Below are 14,379 nucleotides of genomic sequence, written 5' to 3'. Positions count from 1 at the left end.
TCTTCTCGCCGAAGAAATTTGCGCTTCAAGTTTTTATTCCACATATATAACAAGGCCGGAATTATGAAAAACATTCAATTTAAACACCCGCACTTTGTACCCAAAATAACTTATCATGGGAATACTGAACTAGAACGAACATCTACTTTAATTACGTTTTTCAGGATCTATCACATATTTCAACGGTTGTCTTTTAACCAAGTGTGCTGCATTAATGAAGCAGATTGGTAAGTGCAGCAGCATTCACCATGAACATTTATTTGGCATTTATTTCTTCCGAATCCTCTGCTAGGAGTACCCTCCGGCGTGCCTCTACAATTAGAAGACTACAGATGGAAAGATGTGGCTTAGTACCGGTGAGCCGAACATTCCCTTTTTTATACATTTTGGGCTAACATGGCAATTTTCCAGAAAAAAAAAAAAAAACAATACGTGCTACATAATGTACTTAATTCGGGGTCAGTTTTGTAATTCGGGGACAAAACCTCGGGGTTAACAAAAAGATTTGAATTTAGATTGAACATAGCTCAGTGTCTTACAGAAATGGAAAGTATAGCTTTAACCTTCACAGATTGAAAGGTAGCAGATTGCGTCCGAGAGCAAACTCGAGTAAATAATATTGCAGCTGAAATCTTGGCAGGACACGCATGAGACTCGAAGGCCGGATACAAATCGGACTCCAGGGGTAGAAAAATGTAGCAGGGAGAGGCAGAAAATTAGGCAGGCGGATGAGGTTAATAGGCTTGCATAGATCAAATGGACCCGTTTAATAGGAGGAATATAGGCGAGATCGTCACCCTGCAGTGGGCCAATTGAGAAACAGCATCACCTGAAAATGAACTGGTTATTTTATAAGGCTGGTGACGCTGACGGCGAGGTGATTAACTTCCGGATAACATTCCTCCGTCGTGATGCCTGGCATTTACTCCATTCATTATCGACTGTTTTTCAAAATTTATTCTACCTGACGGAAAAGTATACGTTTACGATTTCTGGCCGCTGCAGTATTGGGAGGACATCTCTTGGCAAGAGAACAAACAAAAGAGTCAAACTGAGACGAGACGCCATCGGAAGGGCTGTAGCGAAAGCACGTATGCCATAGGAAGCAGGGCATGCAATAGAACAGTTGCTTGCGTGATAATCATCAAGAGCAGAGATTATTTTTTCATCGAGTAGGTTTGTGCAGAGCGTATTGTCCCTCATTTTTATTTCCGATACCTCCTAGATCTGATTAGTGCAGAGTTTGAGGTAGTGGTGGGCTCGACAGAATAAGCAGAAAAGTTGTTCAATAGTGGTTTTCAAATGAGTGTGAATAAATTGAAGGATGAAGACTACGGGGAGTTAGTTCCTGTCGATATCAGCGCTGATAAAAAAAGGGGGGAGGGGGGAATGCAATGCTGTATCGTTCGAACATGCATGGCTGATGCGGCTGGCGTAATTGCTGCATTGCCAGATAAAAAGACGTGAAGGAACCTCCGAAGCAAACTTACTTAAGATGTTTTGGAGGGCGCTAGCAAGCTTGTTAAGCTGCCTTTAAGATATAGATTTGTGGCATTGGTAATGCAATAGCGGTTGAAGCATGTATACATAGGTACAGAGTTTTGATTATTTCGGGTTTTATTTATTTATTCATTACAGAGTCCTGCAGCCCCCAGAGGAATTATTGCAGGGGTTTGTTGCACAGTTTGTTTATGGAGGTTAACGGGCCAAAGGGACTCAGGTTTTTAGGCAGAGTAGTGGAGGGCTAGGAAAGTTCGACCACCTTAGGTTGTTTAACGGGCACTGACATAGCAAAGCACACGGACGCCTTGCTTTTCGCTTCCATCAAAAGGTGTCTTCTGTAGCCGGGATTCTATCCCATATTTTTGGTTACAAAGTCGAGTGCCCTATCAACTGCACCACCACAGCGGGACCTACATGGCTTTGACTAAACTTATAGTTGTAGCATAAGGTTACGACGATGCGTGTACTATATAACGAGCAGGCGTACTCAAGTTAAGGCTAACAGGGGTTACCAGTTTTTTAACAAACGAAAGGGCGTAGCTTGGGTTACGTCCTTGAAATCCCAGAGTATGGTTAGTATCATTAGTAACATACGTCATATAAAAAATTATGGAAGGCACTCAAACTCCGCCTTTACGGGTATGACGCGATACCGTACGCTACCATCCCACATACAAAGCCCTGCTTTAACCAAGCCTTATGAACATATTACGAGTCCACGAATGCAATTTTACGAATGCAACGGTCCTGACAGGCTGATACTGATATTAACCTCCCAAATGAAAGGAGAGCCCCGAGTTCGGAGCTTCTGCAAACGTAATGTCAGGCAACCCTACGTCCAGTTAGTTCTTGGCCTTGTCAGCTCCCCGCAGGAGAACCTTGTATAAACTAGTTATTGGAGCCTGGCGCCCCCACGAACCCTGAGCCCACATACCGAAGCCTGTCTCCGTATACTGTGGCGATAGGTTGAAAGGTGGAAGTAAGAAACCATAAACAGCGACGGTCGAGGTCGTGGTCCAGCCTCGGCCGACGAGATACTCGTCTGACTACCAGGCGAGGGGCTCCGGGACCTTCCTCTGTATATGAGGGTGAAACAAAGGCTACTGAATATTAGGAAACCTTAGTCATTACATGTCATATGGACAAACCTTCTAAAAACATTATAGGTTCCTGATAATGGGTCGCACTGAGGCTAAGCAGCTCATACCACAAAACCTGAAGCATTTGCCAAGCTTTTCATTGTTGACAGAGCAACCTGTAGCAATCCTGTCCGCTTTCTTCATCACCAAAGGCATCAAAAATTGTGTCGACCAAAGCTGCAAAGCGAAGAAACAGAGAAATGGTGACCTTCTCGTAGAAATAACAAGAAAAGAACAGAGCAGTAAACTTAAATCTCTGCAAAGTCTTGGAGAAATGGACGTGCAGGTGACTTCTCACCGCACCCTAAACTACACCAAAGGCGTCGTCTCTGAGATGGAACTAATACAAAGCACTGATGCACAACTAGAAAAACAACTTGCTGAACAAGGTATACTCTCAGCACACCGAATCACCATCAGGAGAAATAATACAGAGATAAAGACAAAGCATATCGTATTAACATTCAACAGCACCCCCCTACCGGAATCGATTCATGCAGCTCACCTAAACTGTAAAGTCCGCCCTTACATTCCGAACCCGAGAAGATGTTTCAAGTGCCAGCACTTCGGACACAGCTCTTTGGCTTGCCGGGGCAAACCCTCTTGTGTCATGTGTGGAGAGGCATGATCACATTGAAAACAACAGAGAACGTATCATACCCCGAGGCACGAAAACGACTCTTCTTACAGCAGAAGGGTGCATACTCTGATGTGGTGACGCAGGGACCGCCACCACCTTCAGTTTCAGTCGGAATTTAGGTCGTTCCGCTGGACCTGGTGTCGACATCCAAGTCCTCCCAATCTTCACTGACACATCCCAAGGGTTTAAAACGTTCGCGAGACAAGCACGCGAGCAATGCTGGACGACTGCAATGGCCACCTTCAGTGTCGACCTCTTCGGTAGTAGGCAACCAAAACAGCACTGCTGAACTGGACCTGTCCCCCCAAGCCGCAAAAAGAGCAGCTGCTAAGCCAGTAGACTCTGCCGTTGTAACAGACCCTGGTGCAGCCGCGCCACCGAGAAAGGTGCACGCGAAGGCCACAGGCCACCGCGAACGAGCAGTATCATCCACATCTGCCGTGGAGGATATGGATGTCAAAGAGATTCCGTCGGCATCCAAAACTGACACACTCGCGGAATATCCGCGAAAGTCCAGTGCCACCAGAGTGGAAGTGGACTCATCTCCCAGTTCGCCGTTCCCCCAGCAGCGGCGAGACTCTCTCGAAAAGAAAGGGAAGTCACGAATAACTCCACCCGAAAATAAATAGCTTCTCTCATTCCCCAGCTAATCACAATGGTTTATCTAATACAATGAAACTTCAGAGGTTTACACAGAAATTACACTGACATTACTGACCTACTAAAATAATGGCACCCACCGCTCTGCGCTTCCAAGAAAATAACCTTGGGCCCCAACACCATTAACATCTTTAAAAAATACAATACTTTCCGAAAAGTTAGAGTCAAAGTTAGCAAAGTGTCAGAAGGTGTTACGATAATAAAGCAAAGTGACATCCCTGCCACAGAGCTACCATTACAAACAAACTTTGAAGCACTTGCTGTACACAAGATAAGCCACAAAACAACAACTGTCTGCTCTGTACCCGCACACCTCGCAGTTACCACCAACGATTTGAAGATCTGACACAAAGTTTACCAGAGCCATATCTGATGGTTTGGGATTTTAACACTCACTCTTCCTTTTGGGGAAGTAAACGCACAGATGCAAGAGGGCAAATTAGAGATTTCATGCTGTCCAATCATATATGCCCTAGGAAGACTGGAAAGCCCACGTACTCTTGCCCTAGCACAGGAAAAATGCGCTCTACAGATTTAGTTTATACATCGCCAGCTCTTTTTAATGATCTTAATTAGGAGGTCTTAGATGACTCTCGAGAAAGTGATAATCTTCCCACCGTTTTAAAGCTCTCATCCTCTACTCCAATCATACCGACAAGAACACGGCGATAGAAAGTACACATCGCTGATTGGTCGCTTTTTAAAATAAGTAATTCATTAGAAACATATTACAAAAAAGAACTTGATATAGATGAAATAAATCAGACATTTACTCAATGCATTTTATCAGCGGCTGCGCTATTTATTCTGCAAATATTAGGACTAGCACAAAGGAAACAAAAAGTATGTTGGACAAACGATTGCAAATTAGAAAAAAAGCCGAACAAAACATTGAGCACCCTTCGTAGATACCCCCCAGCAGATAATATGCTTGCGTTTAAAAAGGCTAGGGCTAGGGCACGGTACGTACGAAGAAATGCCGCAAAAATCGTCATGGAAGAGATATATTTCATCCATGGGAAGAAGTTCATAAATTCACTAAATATAACACCACTTTTGCACTTCCAATGTTGACATCACCTGGTTCACAAACAACACTTGAAGAACAGGGTAACATACTGAGGGAGCACTTTGCGAAAAGTATCTAACTCGTCTAATTACTCACAGACATTTAAGAAATATAAAACAGCAGCTGAAAACAAATGCTTCCTCTTGGAACAGGCATGAACGAGGACTATAATTAACTTATCACACTACACGAACTAAATAGAGTAATATCATTAGGAAAAAGGACGGCACCAAGTCCGGACAACACTCCCTACGACATGCTAGCGCCCATCTTCGAATCGGCCGTTGAGGCAGTGTAGAAGTTCTTTAATAAGATATGGACAACTGAAAAATCACCTAAAGCGTGGAAAGAAGCATTAAAATACCCCTCCTTAAATTCGGTAAGTCACCAACAAGCCGTATACAGTTACCGACCCATAGAACTTACGAGCTGTCTAGCTAAGTCATTCGAAGGCGTTTTAAATATCAGACTGGCATTTTTACTATAATCACGACAACATTTAGACTTTCATCAATGCAGATTTAAATAAGCATGTTCAACCACGGACCATCTCACCCGCCTAGAACTCACCGTACGGAAGGCATTCATCCACAAGCAACATTGTATTGAGGTCTTCTTCGACCTGGAGAAGGCCTACAATACAACGTGGAGGGTGGAGGTTTGGCATTTTGCGTGACGTTGCTTAGTTAGGTATCCGCGGCAGGATGCTGAGCTGCTTGAGCGTGCAGGAAAACGGCGTTCCCCCGGGCTGATTCTTAAGCACCACACTCTTCATATTTAAAATAAACTCAGTAGCAAAAGTAATCGCAAGATCCATAATGTAGTCACTTTATGTAGACGCTGTCCAAATAGTATGCACTTCCTCCAAAATATCAACCTGCGAGCGACAAGTACATATGACCATTAACAAAATGGCCGCTTCGGCAGACAAAAGTTACAAGGATTCAACGCTGCTGAACCAAATATTGAGCAAAAGCATTAGCTGCGGGTGACCGAGCGTTCCTTTTCTTCTTCCTTAGCCCACATATAAAGCCCCGCTTTAACCAACTCATATGAGCATGCCTTAGTGCCCTATAGGGGTAACGTGAATGCCAGGGTCCTAGCAGGCTGATTCTGACATAACCGTCCCATGTGAAACGAGAGACCCAAGTTGGCAGCTCCTGCCAGCCCGTGTGTGGCGTGGGGTGTGAAGGGAAGCAGATCCATTCCAATTTCTTGAGACGGTTTGGTCGAGGGTGGTATGGGGTTCAGTAGCCCAGCTGGTCTGATCGGGGGCGTCTGGCGCCGCTAGCACTCACGGCAAGTTTTCACGTGGTGGGTGACGTCGGCAGGTAACCGGGGCCAGTAATATCTCTCTTGGATCCGATGCAACGTTCGCGCCATCCCGAGGTGCCCTGCTGTAGGCTCATCGTGGAGCGACTGCAGAATTTCTTTTTGGGGTTCCTTAGGCACGACAAGAAGGTATGTGGTCCTGTTTGGTGCGAAATTCTTCACAAGGACGTCTATGTGCAACGCGAATGACGGCTGCTGAACCTGAAGACCGTAGGAGCAGAAGCCGTATTGCCTCTCAACAGGAGGTCCGAAACGCTATTGCTTTGCAAAACTGGTGGTGCTTACCGGCCCCAAGAGGCGTCGTCATCGTCTTCCATCCGAGGCTTGTCAACTGGGGCCCGCGACAAGCAGTCTGCATCTGAATGCTTGCGACCGGACTTGTACACCAATGTGGTGTCGAATTCCTGCAGACGTAAGCTCCATCGTGTGAGGCGGTCGGAGGGGTCTTTCAAACTAGCAAGCCAGCAGAGCGCAGGGTGATCGCTTACTACCTTGAACGGTCAACCGTATAGGTACCGACGGAATTTTGATGTGGCCCAGATGATCGCGACACATTCTTTCTCAGTCGTCGAATAATTGGTTCGGCTTTTGAGAGGGACCTGCTAGCTTAAGCGATAACGTTTTCTACTCCGGCATTCCTCTGAACGAGAACGGCGCTTGCGTCAGTATGAATTTTAGTCTCAGCGTTTTCATAACAATGACCGAGTAGAGATGGGGACTGTAAGCGGCGCTTGAGCTCCTTGAAGGCTTCTGATTGCAGTGCTTTCCACTCATATGGTAACTCCACCTTTGTAAGCAGCGTCAAAGGTTCGGCTAGGCGTGAAAAGGTCGACGAATATCGGTTATACGCGCACAATTCGAAGAATTGGAGCACAGCTTTTTTATCACCTGGCTGGGGAAACTGCGCGATCGTTGCTGTTTGTTTTGGGTCTAGACGAACACCGTCCTTGCTTACAATGTTGCCCAGGAACAACAGCTCCTCGTAAGCGAAGTGACACTTCTCTGCTTTCAGTGTTAGCCCTGACGACTTGATTGCGTCGAACCTTGCGCGAAGCCTTTTCAGGTGGTCTTCAACAGTCGATGAGAAGACAGCGACGTCGTCTAATCATGTAGAGGAGCAGTGCAAGAAACAAGACGCAAGAAAACACTGAAAACAGGACTAGCACAGAATACCTCTATAGTTGGTAGTCAGCGCTAGTCCGGTATTCAGTGTGTTCTTGTGTCATTGTTTCTTGCGCTGCTCCTCTGAACGATGCCTCACCAACATGGCCCAGATGAAGGTATTAATCGACGTCGTCTAAGTGCACCGGACAAATATGCCACTTCAAGCCAGTCAGTATGGTATCCATTACTTGTTAAAACGTCGCGGGTGCGGAGCAGGGGCCGAATGACATTACCTTGAACTCGAAGAGGCCGTCTAGTGCGATGAACGTGGTCTTCTCGCGTTCTCTTCAGTCGACCTCAATTTGCCACTCTTTATGTCCATCGATGAAAGGTAACTTGCATTGCAGAACCGGTTCATTGTGTCGTCAATGCGAGGGAGAGGGTAAGCATCCTTCTTCGTTATGCTGTTTAGGCGGCGGTAATCGACACAAAAACGAAGTGTTCCGTCTTTACTCTTCACCGGAACAACTGGCGCCACCCAGGAGCTCTTCGATGGCTGGATAACGTCGTCACGAAGCATTTCTTCGACTTGCTCGCGGATGGCGTGACGCTGTCGCGGCGATACGCGGTAGGGACATTGGCACAGAGGTCAGGCACATTCGTCCGTGATAATGTGGTGCTTGGCCAACGGAGTTTGTCGTACCTTTGAAGCTGACGAAAAGCACTTGCTGTAGTTTTCAAGAAGAGCGCGAATCTCGTCTTGTCTGTCTTGGGGTAGTGCAGCGTTGATGTAGAATGCGGGCCGCTTGGCTCAGTTTGGTGCGTCATCCTTAGGTTGACTGGGGAGGGCGAAGACATATAGGGTGTCCGCTAGCTCACCGAGGAAAGCGATTGTCGTGCCCTTGTTCAGGTGTCGGTATTCTTCAGTGAAGTTCGTGACCAGCACTTAGGCTTGTCCATGACGCAGAAGGATGACGCCTCTTGCGATTCCCAGTCCAGGATCCAAGAGCAACTAGGTGCTTCCTTTGATGACGCCTTCGGCAGTTTCAATATCTGTGTTACCTAAGCAGGCGACAACACTCGATGGAGGCGGAACGGCCAAGTCTCCGTCGAGGACGTTCAGAGCGATGTTGTGCGTCGATGTCATCGTGGAAAGTATGGCGTTGCCCGTCGAGAGCTTGATGATTTTTGAGCTAAGGTCGATGATATCCGGTGGTCGTTGAAAAATCTGTGCCCAGAATCAAATCGCGGGAACATTGATAAAGTACCACAAAGCTGGTCGGATAGGTTCACCCATTCACTGTTGGCGGTACATCGTTCTGACGGCGTAATAAGGTTACTCCCAACGGTGCGGATCGGAGGCCCCTCCCAAGTGGTCGTCACTTTCTTCAGCTTAGCGGTGAAAGATCCGCTGATGATAGAATAGTCGACTCCGGTGTCCACTAGGGTGGTGACTGTGCGACCGTTGACAGCAACAGCGAGGTCACTTGCTCGTGTCCTCGTAATGCATGTTGGCTTCGGTGTACGATCTCTACTTCGTCGTTTTATCTGATTGCGGCCAGGGCTCACCACTGTCATTTCACTAGGCGGTGGTGCTAGTTTAGCATTCGGTCGCATGATCGTCGATGTCCTCGTCGTGTGCAGCGACTGTGTGTTGGTTGAAGCGTTTCACTCGTGATCGGCGGTGGAGAATTTTTGTGCTTTCGCCGTGAAGCAACCTGACCTCCAAAGGCCTTTACCTTTAGTTTCCCCTAGTTTACCCTTCGTGACCTTCGTAGCACAGTCATCGTAGTTACTTCCTAGCGATGCAAAGCAGGCCGTGTACGGCAATCGGGACCTGAACCGATGGCTTGGTGGCACAAACGCACCGCTATGCAGATAGTTCTCGATTTCTTGAGTTCGGTCACCAGGGTGAGGTCGTGGGGTGTCGACTGCAAATCCACGGAGGCCAATTCGTCGGTACGGGCAGCGGCATATAATGTGGCCGGCCTCACTGCAGTGGGAGCATAATGGCCGTTTGGTCGCAGTTTTCCAGGCGTCGCACTTCCTAGGGCTAGGGCGTCGTTCGTAGGTTTGGCGGGAGCGGGCCTAGGGGCATCGTTAAGCAGCGGCTTGTTCCTGACGAGGAGGGCTTGGCGGGTCTCGTCGGAACGCGGGACGGCCTAACGCGTCCGCATAGTTCATAGCAGTGACTTCTTACATTGCAGCCGTCGGGGATGTCTTTTGAGGAACACCCAATTCCCGCTGAACGTCTTCACGGACGACGTCCGCGAGCGACGCTAATAGAGGTTGTACGGGCGATGGCAGAAGTCGTAGACTACTTCACGGATAAGCGCCCGCCAGTCGTCAGGATTGGACGTAGTGTGTGGAAAAATAGCGCTGGCTACAGACCCTGGTGCAGCCGCGCCACTGAGAAAGGTGCACGCGAAGGCCACAGGCCACCGCGAACGAGCAGTATCATCCACATCTGCCGTGGAGGATATGGATGTCAAAGAGATTCCGTCGGCATCCAAAACTGGCGCTGGCTTGCACTGGATGGTTGTATTGTCGAGTGCAGGTGTCGAAGGTGTGTTGACGTTAGAGGCTTCCGTGACGAATTCGTCAGCGGTTTTCGACGGGTTTCTAGCGAGGCAGGTAAAAGGAGACTCTTTTACACTTCGCATCAGAAATCTCATCCTTTTCTCATCGGTCCTCGAAGGGTCGGCCAGAAAAAAAAGGCGCTTCATCAACGTATACGAGGACGGACTCATTAGGCAGCTGGACCCTGGACTGAAGGAGGAATTTAGCTTTTTCCCTCCTCGCGACGCTTGCGAATACCTCCAACAGCGCCTTTTGAATGCTTGCCATTTTGTCAGGGAAGACTACCACGTGTGGGCGGTACGATCGAGAGCGAAGTAGATGTTCTGGAGCTTCAGAGCGTCGTCCCAGCTCAGCTGTTAAAAACTGCCACTAGCTCGTATTGATCGAGCCACGCTTCGGCATCTTCCCCCTGAATTCCATGCAAAACGGGTGGCGTTCGGTGTTGCTGCATAATAACGGGAACTTTAGACGTGGCCATTGACACTGCAGGATCCTCATTCCGGGTCCGGGTGGTGTCCGGTAGTAACCCGTGTTGAGTTTGGAGCCCTTGAAGTCGGTGGCTGGCACGGTGGGCTGCGGGCAGGTCTCACGAGGCGGCACGAACAGGGCTGTTGCTTCGGCTTATGAGGAATCCGAAACATGAAGGGCAGCACCTTCACCAGATATATATATATATATATATATATATATATATATATATAGTCACGTCTCGATAGAAAGCTAGAAAGCCACCAAGCTGGGCCTGAAGATATGATGGTTTAAATAGTCGCCAGAACGAGTCTTGCGTTCAAGCTTCCTTCTCTTCCAGGCTAGCGGTTGTGGTGCCAGTCGTTATCTTTGGCGTCCTCTTCTGTGCGGCATTTGCCCCCTTCTCAGGAAGCGTCGTCCCGATGAGAACAAAAGAAAGGAGGAGGTCAAGGCCAGTCCGAGTTGTACGGCTTCATACGTACAACGTGGACGGCGTTGGCTTATGGCTGGCGTAGCTTTGATGTCGACACCTCGTCTGGCACCATCTCATAAGTGACATTGGCTAAACGTCGCTGAACAACAGAGCACTTGAAGTATTGGAGCAATAGTTTTTCGGAGAGTCTACGGTGGCGAATAGGCGTCCAGACCCACACTTTGTCGCCTGGTTCGTACATTACATGCCGGTGTCTATGACTGTAGCGTTGTACATCATGCTCCTGCTGATTTTTGATCCGCACACGCGCTAGTCGGCGAGCTTCCTTTGCACGCTGTGTGAATTCCTCGGCGTCCTGATCGAGATTGTCGGTGTCGGCATTCGGGAGCAACATTGCGTCCAGCATAGTGGTTATTTGTAGCCCGTGAAGGAGGCTGAATGGTGTCATGCGAGTGGTGTCTTGGCGTACCGTATTGTAGGCGAACGTGACACAGGGAAGAATTTCGTCCCAATTCTTGTGGTTCACGTCGGCGTACATGCAAATCACGTCTGTGATGGTCTTATTGAGGCGTTCCGTCAACCAATTGGTTTGAGAATAATAGACTGTAGTTTTACGGTGACTGGTACCACTAAGACGGAGAACAATCTCCAAAAGTTCGGCCGTAAATGCTGTTCCTCGGTCAGTTATAATGAGTGCCGGAGCGCCATGCCTGAGGAGAATGTTCTCAACGAAGAACCAAGCTGCTTCGGCGGCGGTACCCCTTTGCAGAGCCTTGGTCTCCGCGTAGCGGGTTAGATAATCGGTGGCGACAATTATCCATTTATTCCCGGCTGTAGACGTCGGAAATGGTCCTAGGAGGTCCATTTACATTTGCTTAAAAGGTGTCGTTGGCACTTGAAGAGGATGGAGTAGGCCGGCTGGTTTTACAGGGGGTGATTTACGGCGCTGGCAGTCTATGCACGTAGTACATAGTGTTTCACTGTCGCCGCAGGTTTGGCCAGTAGTATCCGTGCTGTACTCTAGCTAACGTGCGGGTGTAGCCTAGGTGACTGGCGGTTGGCTCATCGTGGCACGCTTGCAAAACCTCACTACGGAGAGCCGATGGGACTACGAGTAGATGACTGCTTTCCTCAGGACAGAAGTTCTTGTAAAGTACGTTGTTGTGAATAAAGAATGAAGAGATTACTCGTGCGAAAATTTTAGGCATAGCCATAGTTCGCTTCTCCAAGAAATCAACAAGAGGCAGCAATTCCTGGTCCTCTCGCTGCTGTTGGGAAAGCACTGCGTCATCGATGACTCCTAAAAACACAGTGTCTTCATCTGTCATAGAGGAAGGTTCGACTGGCACTCGCGAAAGGCAATCAGCATCCGTGTGCTTCTTTCCAGACTTGTATGTACCTGCATGTCGAATTCTTGTAATCGAAAGCTCCAACGTGCGAGTCTCCCTGAAGGGTCCTTTAAGTTCGTCAGCCAACAGAGAGAGTGATGGTCGCTAACGACTTGAAAGGGGCGAGCGTACAAGTAAGGGTGGAACTTCATAACCGCCCATACCACTGTAATGCATTCATTTTCGGTTGCCGAGTAGTTCACTTCTGCTTTAGATAGGGTCCTGCTGGCGTCAGCAATTACTTTTTCCACACCATCCTGGCGCTGCACCAACAGAGCACCTATACCCACGTTGCTGGCATCCGTATGAAGCAGTGTAGGGGTGTCGTCATCAAAGTGCGCCAGGATAGGTGGTGTCTGTGCACGCCTCCACAGCTCATTAAAAGCTTGGTGCTGTTCTTCACCCCAGCGAAAGACAGCGTTTTCATCTGTCTCAGTGAAGGTAATGGCCATGCAATTCGTGAGAAGCCAGCAATAAACCGACGGTAATAGGCGCAAAGTCCCAGGAAGCGCCGCAATGTCTTTTTGTCCGTAGGTGTTGGGAACTTGGCGACTGCGGAGAGCTTTTCAGGATCTGGTCGGACGCCTTCTTGGCTAACGACGTGGCCTAAGAATTGCAGGTTCTTGTAACCGAAGTGACACTTCTCGGGTTTTAGTGTAAGGCATGCAGATCGTATAGCCTGAAACACTGCTAGCAAATGGCGTAGATGCTCTTCAAATGTGGCCGAAAAAACGATCAGGTCATCAAGATACACCAGGCATGTTTGCCACTTAAGTCACGAAAGCACAGTGTCCATATCAGCCTCTGAAATGTTGCTGGTGCCGAGCATAAACCGAACGGAAGGACCTTAAACTCATACAATCCGCCGGGAGGGACGAATGTTGTCTTCTCCTGATCCCTCCCATCTACTTCAATCTGCCAATATCCCCTTTTCAAGTCTATTGATGAAAATAACGTGCATTTCGTAGGCGATCAAGGGAATCGTCAAAGCGAGGAAGAGGAGCTTTTTTGGTCACTTGGTTGAGCTTGCGATAGTCTATGCAAACTCGTAGCTGCCGTCCTTCTTTTTAACAAGTACCACGGGGGAAGCCCCGCGGCTCTGTGATGGCTAGATAACGTCGTCTCTAAGCATTTCCACCACCTGGCGCTGAATGGCTTCACATTCTTTTGGAGCCACATGGTAAGGATTTTGTCAAAACGGGCAAATTTGTGATAATTGGCTATTTTGTCAAAGGCGTTTGGCCGATCCGCGATTCGGATGCAAAAGTCTCGAAATTGATCTATGAGATCCAAAAGGCGGTGCCGTTCTGAAAAAGAAAAATTTGGGCTCACATTGACGATGGTTATGGGCGTCTGGCACACTGATCCTTCCTGTGGCAGTGAGAAGCAGTGCTGCGCATTTGGGAGGCTGTCGAAAAAGGCCTAAGTTGTATCTTTCGAAATTTGCTGACGCTCGTCGCTGAAATTTGTCAGGAGCACTTCAGTCTGCCCATTGATCAAGTTGACTAGCCTTCGAGCTATAGAAACGCCTCTGCTGAGTACTAAGGTGACTGCCTGTTCGGCGACGCCATCACCAGTATGCGGCACTTCACTTCAACAAAAGAGCATTATCGCGGAGGTAATGTCACCGTCTCATTGGAGACGCGTAAGGGCATCAGTGGTACTTCCACATAACTAAGGTCTTCATGATTATTGTTGAAGGCAACGACGCTGTCCCGAATGCTGATTACAGCCCCATGAAGACGCAGAAAGTCCATGCCCAAGATGAGGTCTTTGCAGCAGTCAGGGAGAATAACGAAGCTGCCAACAAACACTGCGTTTCCTATTCCTATCAGGGCAGTACACTTCCCTTTCGGTGCCAGTGGCTGACCCCCAGTACTTCTTACTACTGTCCCAGTCCACTCGGTTTTCACTTTGCGCAGCGTGTCAGCCGGGTTCTGGCTAATAATTGAACAATTTGCCCCGGTATCCACCAGAGCATGCACCTCCAGCCCGTCAATGGAAACAGCGAGGTCAGCACTAACAGCGTCATCTGGGTTGCTCGTATCTTTCGGCATTTGCGG

The 14,379-nt window shown here is 48.3% G+C and overlaps 2 long non-coding RNA genes across 2 annotated transcripts in view; one reads left to right on the top strand and one right to left on the bottom strand.

Annotated features, from left to right (window-relative positions):
- Positions 1 to 14,379, bottom strand: part of LOC146209249 (uncharacterized) — a 61,676-nt gene that overhangs the window by 24,421 nt on the left and 22,876 nt on the right. The gene's annotated exons all lie outside the window — the stretch shown is intronic.
- Positions 1 to 14,379, top strand: part of LOC146209250 (uncharacterized) — a 32,611-nt gene that overhangs the window by 1,831 nt on the left and 16,401 nt on the right. Inside the window, exon 2 of the long non-coding RNA XR_014703422.1 lies at positions 293 to 356. This is a non-coding gene — a long non-coding RNA (uncharacterized LOC146209250). The remainder of the gene's footprint in view (positions 1 to 292; positions 357 to 14,379) is intronic.

Source organism: Amblyomma maculatum, chromosome 1 (assembly GCF_055883805.1).
Source record: "Amblyomma maculatum isolate TAMU_Amacu chromosome 1, ASM5588380v1, whole genome shotgun sequence".
Taxonomy (NCBI): domain Eukaryota; kingdom Metazoa; phylum Arthropoda; class Arachnida; order Ixodida; family Ixodidae; genus Amblyomma; species Amblyomma maculatum.
This window is presented reverse-complemented; position numbering and strand designations above follow the sequence as displayed.